Source organism: Pinus tabuliformis, chromosome 8 (genome assembly GCF_031772625.1).
Source record: "Pinus tabuliformis cultivar Carrire ecotype Pingquan chromosome 8, CPIR1, whole genome shotgun sequence".
In the NCBI taxonomy this organism is placed as follows: Eukaryota; Viridiplantae; Streptophyta; class Pinopsida; order Pinales; family Pinaceae; genus Pinus; species Pinus tabuliformis.
The window spans coordinates 385,458,196-385,471,206 of record NC_142294.1 but is presented as its reverse complement, the minus strand read 5'-3'; positions in this window follow the sequence as shown (position 1 = coordinate 385,471,206).

The window sequence follows — 13,011 nt, the reverse complement described above, 5'->3', positions numbered from 1 at the left end:
CCTCCATCAACTTTAAGTTGTCTACTGCAATTGCTACATGAATCATCTACTAATCAAGATGTCCTACCTATTGTTGGCTGGTAAAATGCTTCTCCAACACTCTGGAAGTGAAGACGTCTTCCCTTCTCAGCATATCGAATTTCCCACTGAGGCTTTCGCACTAGGACTGCATAGCCACTTGGAGAAACTTCAACCTCTCTACAAATGCACTCGTTGGATCTAGAAACATCTTCCAACCTCATTATCCCTACCCCTCTCTGTCTCGACTTCCCTACTGAAGCTTGAACTCTTCCATCACGGTTGGCTCTCTCGAAAATCAAACTCCTCAAGGAAATCAAACTCTTTGTAGTTCTCACAAGTGTATTCTCCAAGTGCACATCAACTTCTCATAAACATTTGTTGGGGCTCCAACGGCCAAGATTAAAACTTAATCAAGGGATAGGATTATATCGGAGTCAATCCGTGTGAGTTTCTATAGAATTCTCCCCTTGACTTAATTAATATTGATTAATTAACTAAATTTCCTAAGTTTAGACATAGAAAACATTAAAAAATAGGTTAATAATCTAATGAAGCCATCTCTAGGTGGAATTCCCATAAAATATTTCTAATTTATGTAGATCTCATGTATTCTATTCTCTCCACCAATTTTCGTGACTAGAACACATTTAATGCTAAAAAATACCATTTTCTTATTAAAACACTTATGCACATTATCTCCCTAAGATTTTCCAAACGTAGGAAGGGTATATTTCTCAAAGGGTTCAATCTTTTTATTTCTTCCTATTCTCCCTTTACCCCAAGGTTTATTCTTGATTTAGCTACTTGGTTCTAAAACTTCATTTAACACATTATGTGAATTAGTATGATTATCATATCTTAATTATATTTCAGTGGTTTCTTCTTGATTCCAAGGGTGCCGAGTCGATCATTCCCTTTAAGAACTTCCCTTCAAAGTTCCAAGGGTGCCACACCAATCAATTTTTTCTTGATGCCAATGATTCCAAGTCAGTCATGCCCTTCAAGAACTTCCCTTGAAGTTACAAGGGTGCCACGTCGCTTTCCCTTCATGTCAGACATTGGATAAACCAACGCTTCTCGTGTGTTTGATGACATGGACTAACCTCCTTACCTCTGGCGATGTGATCATTGACTAACACCTATAGGTTTTGGTCTAACTACAATCATGATTCCCAACAAGTGGTATCAGAGCACAGATCATGATTTCGATACACACTCAGCCCGCGTTGACGGGGGAGATTGTTGTACATTGGATAAACCAATGCTCCACATGTGTTTAATGACATGGACTAACCACTTCTCATGGATCCTTATCTTTGGGGATGTGATCCTTGACTAACATCTACGGGTTTTTGTTATGTGGAATTTTTCATCTACGAATAAATACAATTTCCCTAGGTGGGTAGCTACACCTAGAACAACAGATTTAAAGCACTTAACCTTTTTCTATAGAAGATAAATAAGACAAGGGACCTACTTGTTATCTTTCGCTTTCCTTTTGTCTCCTTTGTTTGGCTCCTGTCACTCCTCAAACTTAATCCGCTTGACAAGTACCTACAATTATAAACAGAGGACAAAAACCAATCAAATAAAGAGATCTATCTACTATAACCAAATGGAATCGAAAGCATTTACACATATAATCATCATACATAAATACAAGAATATGGGAAAAGGGGAAAACAGCTTTATTAAGTAGAAGAAATAATTACAACCATGAAGTCCAATCCATTGTCACTCTTCCAGCTTGGGTTCCAACCAACATCACATCAAAGCACAACACTTTGACAGCATAACAATACTTGTTTACAATCTCAAACCTCATACCAACAGTATCTCCTTACAAATTCTCAAATTCCATCCCCTGATCACTTAGATGAGTGTTCAATTTATAAGAAAATGATGGTGGTTTGGTCATAAATGAGGGTATAGAATGGCCTTCCAAACTTAGAGTTAGTTTCCATGGAGGAAGAGATGAGAGGGTAGGAGGTTACTTAACTCATTCCCTATCCAATTTCGAGCTCATAGGAGATGATAAGTGTGGGAATCTTCTAGATGGCTCCAGAAGATAAGAATATTCCCAGAACCCTATGTGAATTTCACTCAATCTCACCCAGTGCAGGTCAAAGTGGGCCTAAGTGCTCTGAAAAGCACCGTAACATGGGCCTACCTAAATTGAAGTGCACTTTCCCCTGACCAAGGCTGCGTTGATCCCTCAAGGAGGCATTTCTGGAGGGCTTCACGCCAAGAAACTGTTGGCATTATGATGCATATGTTGTACTTGATGGCAACACTCTCATAGAAGATCATCTCACTTATATACATTCAGATGAATCTACAGAAGAGATATCAGATGTGACATATTACAGGATAGCTCAAAGGAATCAAATGGCAAGCTCTTTGTAAGCAGAGGCTCAAATATTGTTGAAATTATGAAGGACGCAGGTACACCTTACAGAAAGTGCGTCCCCGCAGGTAATCCATGCAGAACCCGCGTCCAGAGACGCAGGCCAGCCGTTTAGGGGGTGCGTCCACCCAGTGCACACATATCAAGGCAGAGGAAAGCACGTGGGGATTTCTTGTGTGGTACCTAGCCGACGGTTTTGCGTTTCTATGGTGTCGGCTCATGGTATTGTTCCATGTTTTGGGGAGGAGCTTGCCTATATAAAGCAAAGGAGTTCATTTGGATTATGCACCATCTTTGTTGAATATCTTTTGGTGAGATCTAGTCCAGATCTATGAAGGCGAATCTTCTAATGGACTATGATCACTATGGCGCACGATCAGATCTGTAGATCTGACTGTTTGGGTTAGTCTTGAAGTCTTAATATCTTTCATATCTAAAGAGACGCAGGTGCAGTAAGGGTTCAGGTGCGTCCGGGACGCAAGAGCGAACCGGTTCAGGTGCGCCGGACGCAGGCGCAGAAGGGTTCAGGTGCGCCGAGACGCAGGCAGTTCAAAAGACTCAGAGCGAGGGACGCAGGCTAGCAGTTGAGCAGAGTGCGTCCGGGACGCGGGCTAGCAGTTGAACAGGGTGCGTCCAGGGACTCAGGCCAGCAGTTGAGCAGGGTGAGTCCGGACTCAGGCTAGCAGTTGAGCAGGGTGCTTCCTTCTCTTAAAATCTTTGTTTATCATTGTTGCATCCTGGGTTTGGTCCTATTATTGTTGATCTAGTTACTACAGTTGATTGGGTGTTTCAGAAGGTTGTTTGAGCTTCAATGTTGTTGTTGGGTCCAGTATGAAAATTGGATGAAATGTGGCCTTTCAAGATTATGAGTTGTGCCTCAATGTATCCAGTATGAAAATTGATGAAACGTGGTACTTAGAGGGAGAAGATTGTAGGCCGGCGCCTACGTACTAGTATCTAAGCTAGTACAAGAGCTAAAAGAAATCTTGGAGCATTGTAGCAGGTAGTAGCCTGCGTACTAGTAAATGGATCGGCTAGTACAAGAGCAAAGGGGGTTGTAGCTCCCGTACTGGTATAAGGCTGCACCAGTACAAATATTGTAAAAGAATTTTCTTATTAAGAAGAAGATTGAGATGACTTGCAGCAGGTGGTTTTCTCCCGCATTGGGTTTCCACCTTATATCATTGTGTTCATATGTGTGCCTTATGTGTGATGATCTACTTTATGTTACTGCATCTGTTAACTGATAATATGGTTGATAATGTCCTAATGCACTCATTGAAGATAGATTAACTTAATCTTAAGAAGTTGTGGAAGTAGCATATATGAATCTGATTATGGAATTGAAAAAGTTTTATTAATGTGATAATACTGATTCACCCCCCCCTCTCAGTATTATTTCCAACAATTGGTATCGGAGCAGGTCCTTCAGAAAAGCTTGATCGCTTGAAGGAGATCCGTGGAACAATGGGAAAGAAGCTTAAGAAGAAAGCTCATAAGAAAAAGAAGTCATCTCAGAAGAACTATGATAGTGGAAGAATTGATTGGGGATTAGGCATAAGAAGCTCTTCAGATTCAGAATCAGATTCAGAATCAGTATCAGGTATGAATGTGTTATCCTCTGATGTTCCAGCTATATTTCCTTGTGAAAGAGATGAAAGTGATAGCGAAACTATTGAATTTGCTCTTATGGGTGAACAAGAAAGATATCAAATAGAGGCAGAATTTAAAAAGCTGACAGACAAAATTAGAGATCAACAAGATCTATTGAACAAAAGGGAATGTGATTTCAAAGAAGAAGCTACCAAACTAAGGGCCCAACTAGAAGAAGGAAACAAGGTAAGAAAGCTACTCAAGGACAAGGAAGACCAATTGCAGCATGAAGTGACATCATTAAGAAAAGAAGTCAACGAAAGAAGCACAACCATCAAGAAACTCAAAGATAGATCTAGCTACTATGAAAATCTTGAAGCTACAATCCTCTCACTAAAAGGAGATCTTGAAGAATCAAAGAAGCAGAATACAGATCTACTCCAAGCTATTGCAAAACAAGAAAACGAAGTCACCAGCTTAAAATCTCAACTGGAATGTGCCTTCCGAGTTCGTCAAATGCAGCAGGATCTGTATGAAGAACATGAAAAAGAAATTCTCAAACTAAGGGAACAAATGGAAGAAGGAAGGAAAGCTGAAGAAGTTTTGAAAAAGAAATCTCTTGAAAAGGAAGAACAACTTCACGTTGAGGTAAATATCTTGAAAGGTAAACTAGAAGAAAAGGATAAGCTTTTACGATTTCAAGATAGCTCTAAAGTATTGGATGATATTCTTAGTAGTCAAAGGTCCCCTGCTATAAAGACTGGTCTTGGTTTCCATGAATCTGTTGAAGGTGAATCTAGTTCACAAGGTGAGGCAAGAAACTCTAAAAGGAAATCTAAAGTGATCAACGAAGAAGTGAAAGATCAATCTCATCATCAACCAAGGAAAGAGATTCCTCAAAGAAAATCCTTTACTCCTCCTATGAATAATGTTGAATGTTATGTATGTCATAATCTTGGACATGTTGCAGCTAGATGTAGAAGAAGAAGAGTTCAAGACCATTATGCAGAAAGGTCATCTCAATCAAGGTACTTTTATGGATATTGCTTTGCTTGCAATATGTTTGGTCACAAAGCTACTGATTGTTACAGGAGGAATATGAAACATGTAAGATGTTATGCATGTAACAAGCTTGGACATATAGCCAAGGAATGCAGGAACAAAGTTTGGGCACCATATCAAAAGGAGAAAATGTCATCATCACGCTTGAAGATATGGAGGAAAAAGGAAGTACAGTCAGAAAAGGATGGCACAGTACAATGTACAGACATACCAGAATCAGAGGAAGCTGAAAGTACAGGACGCAGTGCAGTAACAGGAGACCTGCGTGCGGACGCAGGCCAGACCAAGTCCAGGTGCGTCCAGGACGCAGTTCAGTAACTGAAAATCTGCGTGGGGACGCAGAGCGACTGAGGATCAGGTGCGTCCCTGAAGCAAAAGGACGCGGCGCAATAGTAATTTTGGGTGCGTCCCTGAGTAAAAGTACGCAGCGCGATAGTGTTTTTGGGTGCGTCCCTGCAGCAACAGGACGCAGCGCAGCAGAAGATGAAGTGCGTACCCGTCTCAAAGCATTTATTGGCTGATTCTTCTTGATATGCATGATCAGATTTAACAGATGGCACTGGTTCAGGGGGAGCATATGTCCTGAATGCATTGTTGGCATTATGGTCCTTGGTGACAATGCTTATGATTCATCTTGCTATGGTTATGAGTTGATCACATGATCAGATTTATGGTTGATTCTCTAATGATGCTTGCATGGAGTCTTTATTTTCCTTGGCACATACATAGATGAGGTTGGTTGATTTCATGGATGATTATTCAAAGTCGCATTGTTGAAGACATGACGATGATGAGTCACTCATATGCAGCTGTTGACATGTGCATGATGCATGATTTCTTTCTTGGCACAAATGGATAAGGATTGTTGGCTAGATACAGGGATGATTATTCATACATATGTTGATTGATGTTGATACTCTCATTTGATGACTCTTGATTCATGTAGATCTGGATGGTTGTGAGTTGATGTTGACAGATACTATGGAGCAGATTATACAGTGTTGTTGATGATGTTTGTCATTTGAAAGGTCATAGCAAAACTCATGTTGTAATGGTCTATTGTAGTCATCTCTTCAGGTCATGTAACGGCCTTTGTCCCCCCCCCACTATGCATGGGATGAAGATGTAATGTATTTGGTTTTCATATTTCTGATGTATTCCCACTTGGTTGGATGGATGATCCTTATTGTGATGGGTGATGGATGTATGTATTGAGTCTTTTGGTGATAGGAAGGTCATTTATGATATATATAGAGTCATGTTCTTCTTGTAGAACATCTTTTTGCAGACCTTGCTTATTGTCAGGGGGAGTTTGAGCATGAACAAGCACTATACAGCAGAGCAGACATCTCAGCTTGTTCTCAGAAAGACCATTATCAGATTGGAGCACCATGACATATACAAAGGGGGAGCTCATTCAGAGACTTCAGCAGATCTGGCTCATAGTCAAAGGGAGCATGTTCTTAGGGGGAGCATACCCCTTTGCCCTTGATGTCAAAGGGGGAGAGTGATTCGGTGTTGTTGCCATCAAGTCCAAAGGGGGAGATTGTTGGCATTATGATGCATATGTTGTACTTGATGGCAACACTCTCATAGAAGATCATCTCACTTATATACATTCAGATGAATCTACAGAAGAGATATCAGATGTGACATATTACAGGATAGCTCAAAGGAATCAAATGGCAAGCTCTTTGTAAGCAGAGGCTCAAATATTGTTGAAATTATGAAGGACGTAGGTACACCTTACAGAAAGTGCGTCCCCGCAGGTAATCCATGCAGAACCCGCGTCCAGAGACGCAGGCCAGCCGTTTAGGGGGTGCGTCCACCCAGTGCACACATATCAAGGCAGAGGAAAGCACGTGGGGATTTCTTGTGTGGTACCTAGCCGACGGTTTTGCGTTTCTATGGTGTCGGCTCGTGGTATTGTTCCATGTTTTGGGGAGGAGCTTGCCTATATAAAGCAAAGGAGTTCATTTGGATTATGCACCATCTTTGTTGAATATCTTTTGGTGAGATCTAGTCCAGATCTATGAAGGCGAATCTTCTAATGGACTATGATCACTATGGCGCACGATCAGATCTGTAGATCTGACTGTTTGGGTTAGTCTTGAAGTCTTAATATCTTTCATATCTAAAGAGACGCAGGTGCAGTAAGGGTTCAGGTGCGTCCGGGACGCAGGAGCGAACCGGTTCAGGTGCGCCGGACGCAGGCGCAGAAGGGTTCAGGTGCGCCGAGACGCAGGCAGTTCAAAAGACTCAGAGCGAGGGACGCAGGCTAGCAGTTGAGCAGAGTGCGTCCGGGACGCGGGCTAGCAGTTGAACAGGGTGCGTCCAGGGACTCAGGCCAGCAGTTGAGCAGGGTGAGTCCGGACTCAGGCTAGCAGTTGAGCAGGGTGCTTCCTTCTCTTAAAATCTTTGTTTATCATTGTTGCATCCTGGGTTTGGTCCTATTATTGTTGATCTAGTTACTACAGTTGATTGGGTGTTTCAGAAGGTTGTTTGAGCTTCAATGTTGTTGTTGGGTCCAGTATGAAAATTGGATGAAATGTGGCCTTTCAAGATTATGAGTTGTGCCTCAATGTATCCAGTATGAAAATTGATGAAACGTGGTACTTAGAGGGAGAAGATTGTAGGCCGGCGCCTACGTACTAGTATCTAAGCTAGTACAAGAGCTAAAAGAAATCTTGGAGCATTGTAGCAAGTAGTAGCCTGCGTACTAGTAAATGGATCGGCTAGTACAAGAGCAAAGGGGGTTGTAGCTCCCGTACTGGTATAAGGCTGCACCAGTACAAATATTGTAAAAGAATTTTCTTATTAAGAAGAAGATTGAGATGACTTGCAGCAGGTGGTTTTCTCCCGCATTGGGTTTCCACCTTATATCATTGTGTTCATATGTGTGCCTTATGTGTGATGATCTACTTTATGTTACTGCATCTGTTAACTGATAATATGGTTGATAATGTCCTAATGCACTCATTGAAGATCGATTAACTTAATCTTAAGAAGTTGTGGAAGTAGCATATATGAATCTGATTATGGAATTGAAAAAGTTTTATTAATGTGATAATACTGATTCACCCCCCCCTCTCAGTATTATTTCCAACAGAAACTCTCAGGGAAGGAGGCATTCAAAGTGTTGAATTGTCTAGGGCATGTAAACAACTGAATTAGGGTTTGATGAGCCCCAGTAGTACTGATCTAAATGATGGTAGTGATGTGCCCAAATGGATCTGTAACAGCTGCCTCCTGAAGCATGGAGTCAAAAAATGTTAATGTTGAGTGATATGATTTACGATGTGATGAGGAGGTTCCGAAGTGGATGGTGGCCTGCATCGATTACAATACATATTATCATGATATTTTGATTTTTCCCATAAATTTTTTATGGAAGGCATACCCATTCTCAGCATATAAACTTTCATTACAAGTACATAGATAGTTGTCTACAGATATAGACCCGTGATAGGATGACCATCAATGTAAATCCATTGTACAAACGATTTGGTACATTTCCTGAAATGGCAGCCCGAATGGATGAAACTAGATCCGGTGTCTTCTATATCGTTCACTCAAGTACGAGTCTAACCATGTGAATATGTGATCTAAAGTCGAACATGGGAAGACACTGTCTGATTACCAGCCAATGACGTAAGTTGTTAACAGACGCAAGAGAAATCACCGATAATGATAATGATCCTCAAGGTACTGCAGTACATTCTGCATGGTGTGAATGGATGTTTTGATGTTGAACACCATACAAAGTCTTTCAGTCGAAGGCCAGTGATGTCAACCTATCGCCAAACGCAAGAAACCTTCCATTGATGTATGTAAGCCTCAAGGTACTAGAAGAGTGTTTCTAAGTCAACTTCCTAGATAATGTGTTGATGTCGACAAGAAGCGACTCATCGCAGGAGTGCCTTGATGTATCCCACATCAACGACACAAAACAAGTGTAATGATTTTGGAGATGAAATGTGACTAATGACACAAGGTTCAGGAATGGCGATCATGAAAATGAAGGCTTACGATTATTACAAAGGATGAATTTTAAACTGAGTGACTTCTCTTGAACATGTCGACGACATTGAATGGATTGTTAGCATTGACCCAAAACAAAAGTAATGGATGGTATGATAGACCAAGGTATGATGACCATCAAGCAGATTACCCAACCCAAATAGTCATAGTAATTAAGTGAAAGTGTCATGTTCAAGAGCGACCTGCTTCCATTTTCCCGTTTTCCCCAGTCATTGTTGACCAGTACCTCTTTATTTTTATGAAGCTTGAGGAGGATAACATATGCTTATTGTATAATTCCACCCTTCGGGTGAATCCATCGCTATGTGATGTTTTAAAGAGTCTAGCAAAGGTGAAACTCGGTCTTGTCACGATGGACAAGTTTGTCGTTATTTGATGTTTTAACGAGTCTAACGACAATGATAACTTGGTCATTTTCATGTTTAGAGACTTTGAAAAGGGACAAAAAGAAAACTCCACAAGTTCTTTTTCGTATATTTGTCTCTCAAGTATGAAAAAGCATAAAAAATGCAAGAGAGAACCTATTAACCATGTTCGATCAACGTGTTCCTTTTTCGTAAATAATCTATCTCAGTCCGAAAAAGGGTTAAACTTATACTGAGTACATGTCGTTTCCAATCTGTTAACGAGCTGAAAAGGACAAGCACTTGGTAATCTTTTCATATTTAGAGAGTCTGAAAAGAGCTTAAAGAGGACTCCATGGGGGTTCCTTTTTCGATGTTTAACAGAGTTCGAAAAAGAGATAAAAGTATGCTTTGTGGTCAAAGTAAAAATCATGATCGTACACGTCAAATTCTGTAAGTTAGTTGTAAATCTGTTCAAAGAAACACTAAATGGATTAAAAATACATGTTTCATTGGTAAAAATAGGTAAATACTAAAGTTTACTCATTTAAAGATCATGAAATAAACATAAAAACAAGAATTTACCATGTTATTTTCACCATTTGAAAGTTACCATTCCGTTTGTGCTCTGACCCTGTTTTTTACCTTGATCTTCAGCAGTTGATTATGAGAGATTATGTGGATCATTTCTCGTGTCGTTCGGACCATGTAGGAGATCTACCCCTCCTCTTTCTTTTCATGTCATTCTTTTACACTTTCATGCAAGTTTTTAGGGTTTTTAGGGCCCCTGGGGTTAAAAAATTTCGTCTTGGGATCAGCGCAGGATTTCATGTCGAAAACTACGCTGGGGAGCACCCAGACAGAAGGCTATCTGCACTGCAGTGCACTATCTCCTTGCCTGGGCTGCGCTGGGTGAGTTTCACAAACTTGTTTCACCAATTTGGCCCAAAATTTCTCCAGGTTTTTGCATGAAAAGGATCTTAACTAAGCTTATGGTTTGATTTCAGGCTTTCATCTGATCAGAATGTCTATTACTTGGCAAGAAAGAGAGCATGAAGAACAAGACATGGTTGCCCTAAATAATCCAGGTACTTGAGGCCCTCAAAAACTCTGGGTTGCCAAATACTTTAGGTTGTCTGGAATGAGCCAAAAATCAGAACTATTGCAGTTCCTAGTTCATGCATGGGTCCAACGGATCAGGCTTTTCACATAAGGGACAAATTGGTCCCTATTATGATCGATGATTTTTACCTTCTTATAGGGCTGTTGAGACATGGTGCCCCCATTTCTCTTTCAGGTTCTTCCCGTGGAGGGGAATCAGTGAGGGACTATGTTCGACAATTTTGTTGGCCAAGTACACAGCCTAGCAAGGACAGAAAGATAATCATCAAAGATATTTGTGATTTTCCTTTTAGAACAATCCTTTTCACCATCACAAAGTTGGCATGCAGTGTGAGACTTCAACTGGTGAACAGATCATACATGCAGTATGCACTTGAGTGTCTTGAGCCAACTTTATTCAACTGGTGTGAGGCAGTACCTTCTTCACTGAAATAGCAGCTGACAAAGGTAACGAGTGGTAAGACCAAGAATTTTAGTTATGGGTCACTCTTAATTGCTTTTACCTTAGAGAGAATTCTATTGATGCAACCTCAGCATGTAACACTGGATGTAGCTAGTCCTAGAGATCCATGGATGTAGAGGTGGGTCGAATTGATGGCTAGACATGCTGGTCAGTCATTGATTACATTTTCTAGTGCATTCTTCAGTTGGCTTGATCGACAACATATTGTCATCGAGGAGCATCCATATGCTGGGATGGATTTTCGTGGAGATCTAGAGTTGAGTTTTACCAATGGGCACTCAATGGGGTGCTATAGGTAAAAAAAAATTGACCAAAATGTTTTTTGATTTTTAAGTTTCTACATGTTTTTATGTTTTGATGTTTCCAAGACTAAACTAAAATTGTTCTCATGCATGCAAATGTTGGTACTATTCAACCTTTGAGACACCAACAGGAGGCAGGTGGATCGGTATGGAGAAATTTTGGGAGAGCAGTTCTCCGGCATTTGGATTTGGCTGAGACACTGGCAGAGTTGCAGGATCATGTAGAGGGATCACCCTCGGTATTCGGATGTCCGAATCGAGGAGTTACCTATGAGGCTGCAGCGCCATACTATTGGTGTTCTTGGCCATTGGATGTGGCTCTTGCGCATGATAGCTCAGGCTGTGACCTGTTATCATGAGAATCACTAGGTCTACTTAGGATGATTTTTGCATGCATTTTGAGTTTTTAGGTCATATGACCAAACATGTCTTGGACACAAATTTTGTAAAAACTTTTAAAACATCTATCTATTTTACTTTCAAAGTTTTTATACATGGTTATGCGTAATCTTACTCAACTAATGATGTGAAGTTAGTTGAATCGAAAATTAACTTTTACATGTGTCGCAAATGTCTATTTAACACATAGTTTGCTAATGAATCAGTTAATGTGTTAAAGTTTCTGGAAATATGTTGATATTGAATGTATTCAAAATGTCTTTCCAAAATACGAACTCTAAGGAACATACAAAGAATTCTTTGGTTTCGGATGGTATAAATGTTTGTTAGTTGCAGTACGACGAGTTGTGAGTCCAGCCTAACAATGACTTGGCGAATGCCAAGTGAAATGGCATCAGAGAGAAGTTTTATCAATGTGTTATACTCAGCGATATTGTTCATCGAACGACCGATACAAATCCCTTGAAAACTCACTAACTCACCACTTGGAGCAAAAATGGCCCATGTTGTAGAAGATAAGTTATGAGGACTACGATTAGCACCATCGGTGTAACCAACAAATGGTTCCAAAGATTCCAAACATCTGCAACAAATGCAAAGCAGATTACTTAACCACATAAAAACTCTAAAAGAGACACTGACATACACACATGCAATTAAAGCACATATACAGTGATTTTATTACACCCAATTAAGCATAGTAACGTTTGAGGTACAGCCCATTTCGAGGCTGCAACAATGGAATTCCATCATAATCCACCAACTCGTAGGTACCTTTTGCCAAAATACGCTTGACAATGTAAGGACCCATCCATAGTGGTTCAAATTATCCTGCTCCAAGTTTATCAGCTTCGTGATCATAAAGCAAGACCAAGTCTCCTTCTGAGAAAATGCGAGGCTTGACATTTCTGTCGTATTGCGCCTTGATTCATTTCTTATGTGCTTCGTTAGCCAATGTGGCTTCACGACGGGTTTCATACAGATGGATGAGTTCTATGAAACGCACTTCTTCATCAGAAGTGTCAGGTAACAGGTCAATCGTGAGTTTGAGAGATGAAATTTCACATTGTATCGGCAGGATTGCCTCCAGACCATACACCAATTGAAAGGGTGTGAATCCAGTTGCATTCATCATTAAGGTTTTATATGCCCACAAGGCAAAATACAGGATTAAATGCCAGTTTCGTTTATGAACCCATATCATTCTTTGAAGCATTCGCTTCAGGACTTTGTTGATGGCCTCAACTTTTCCATTCA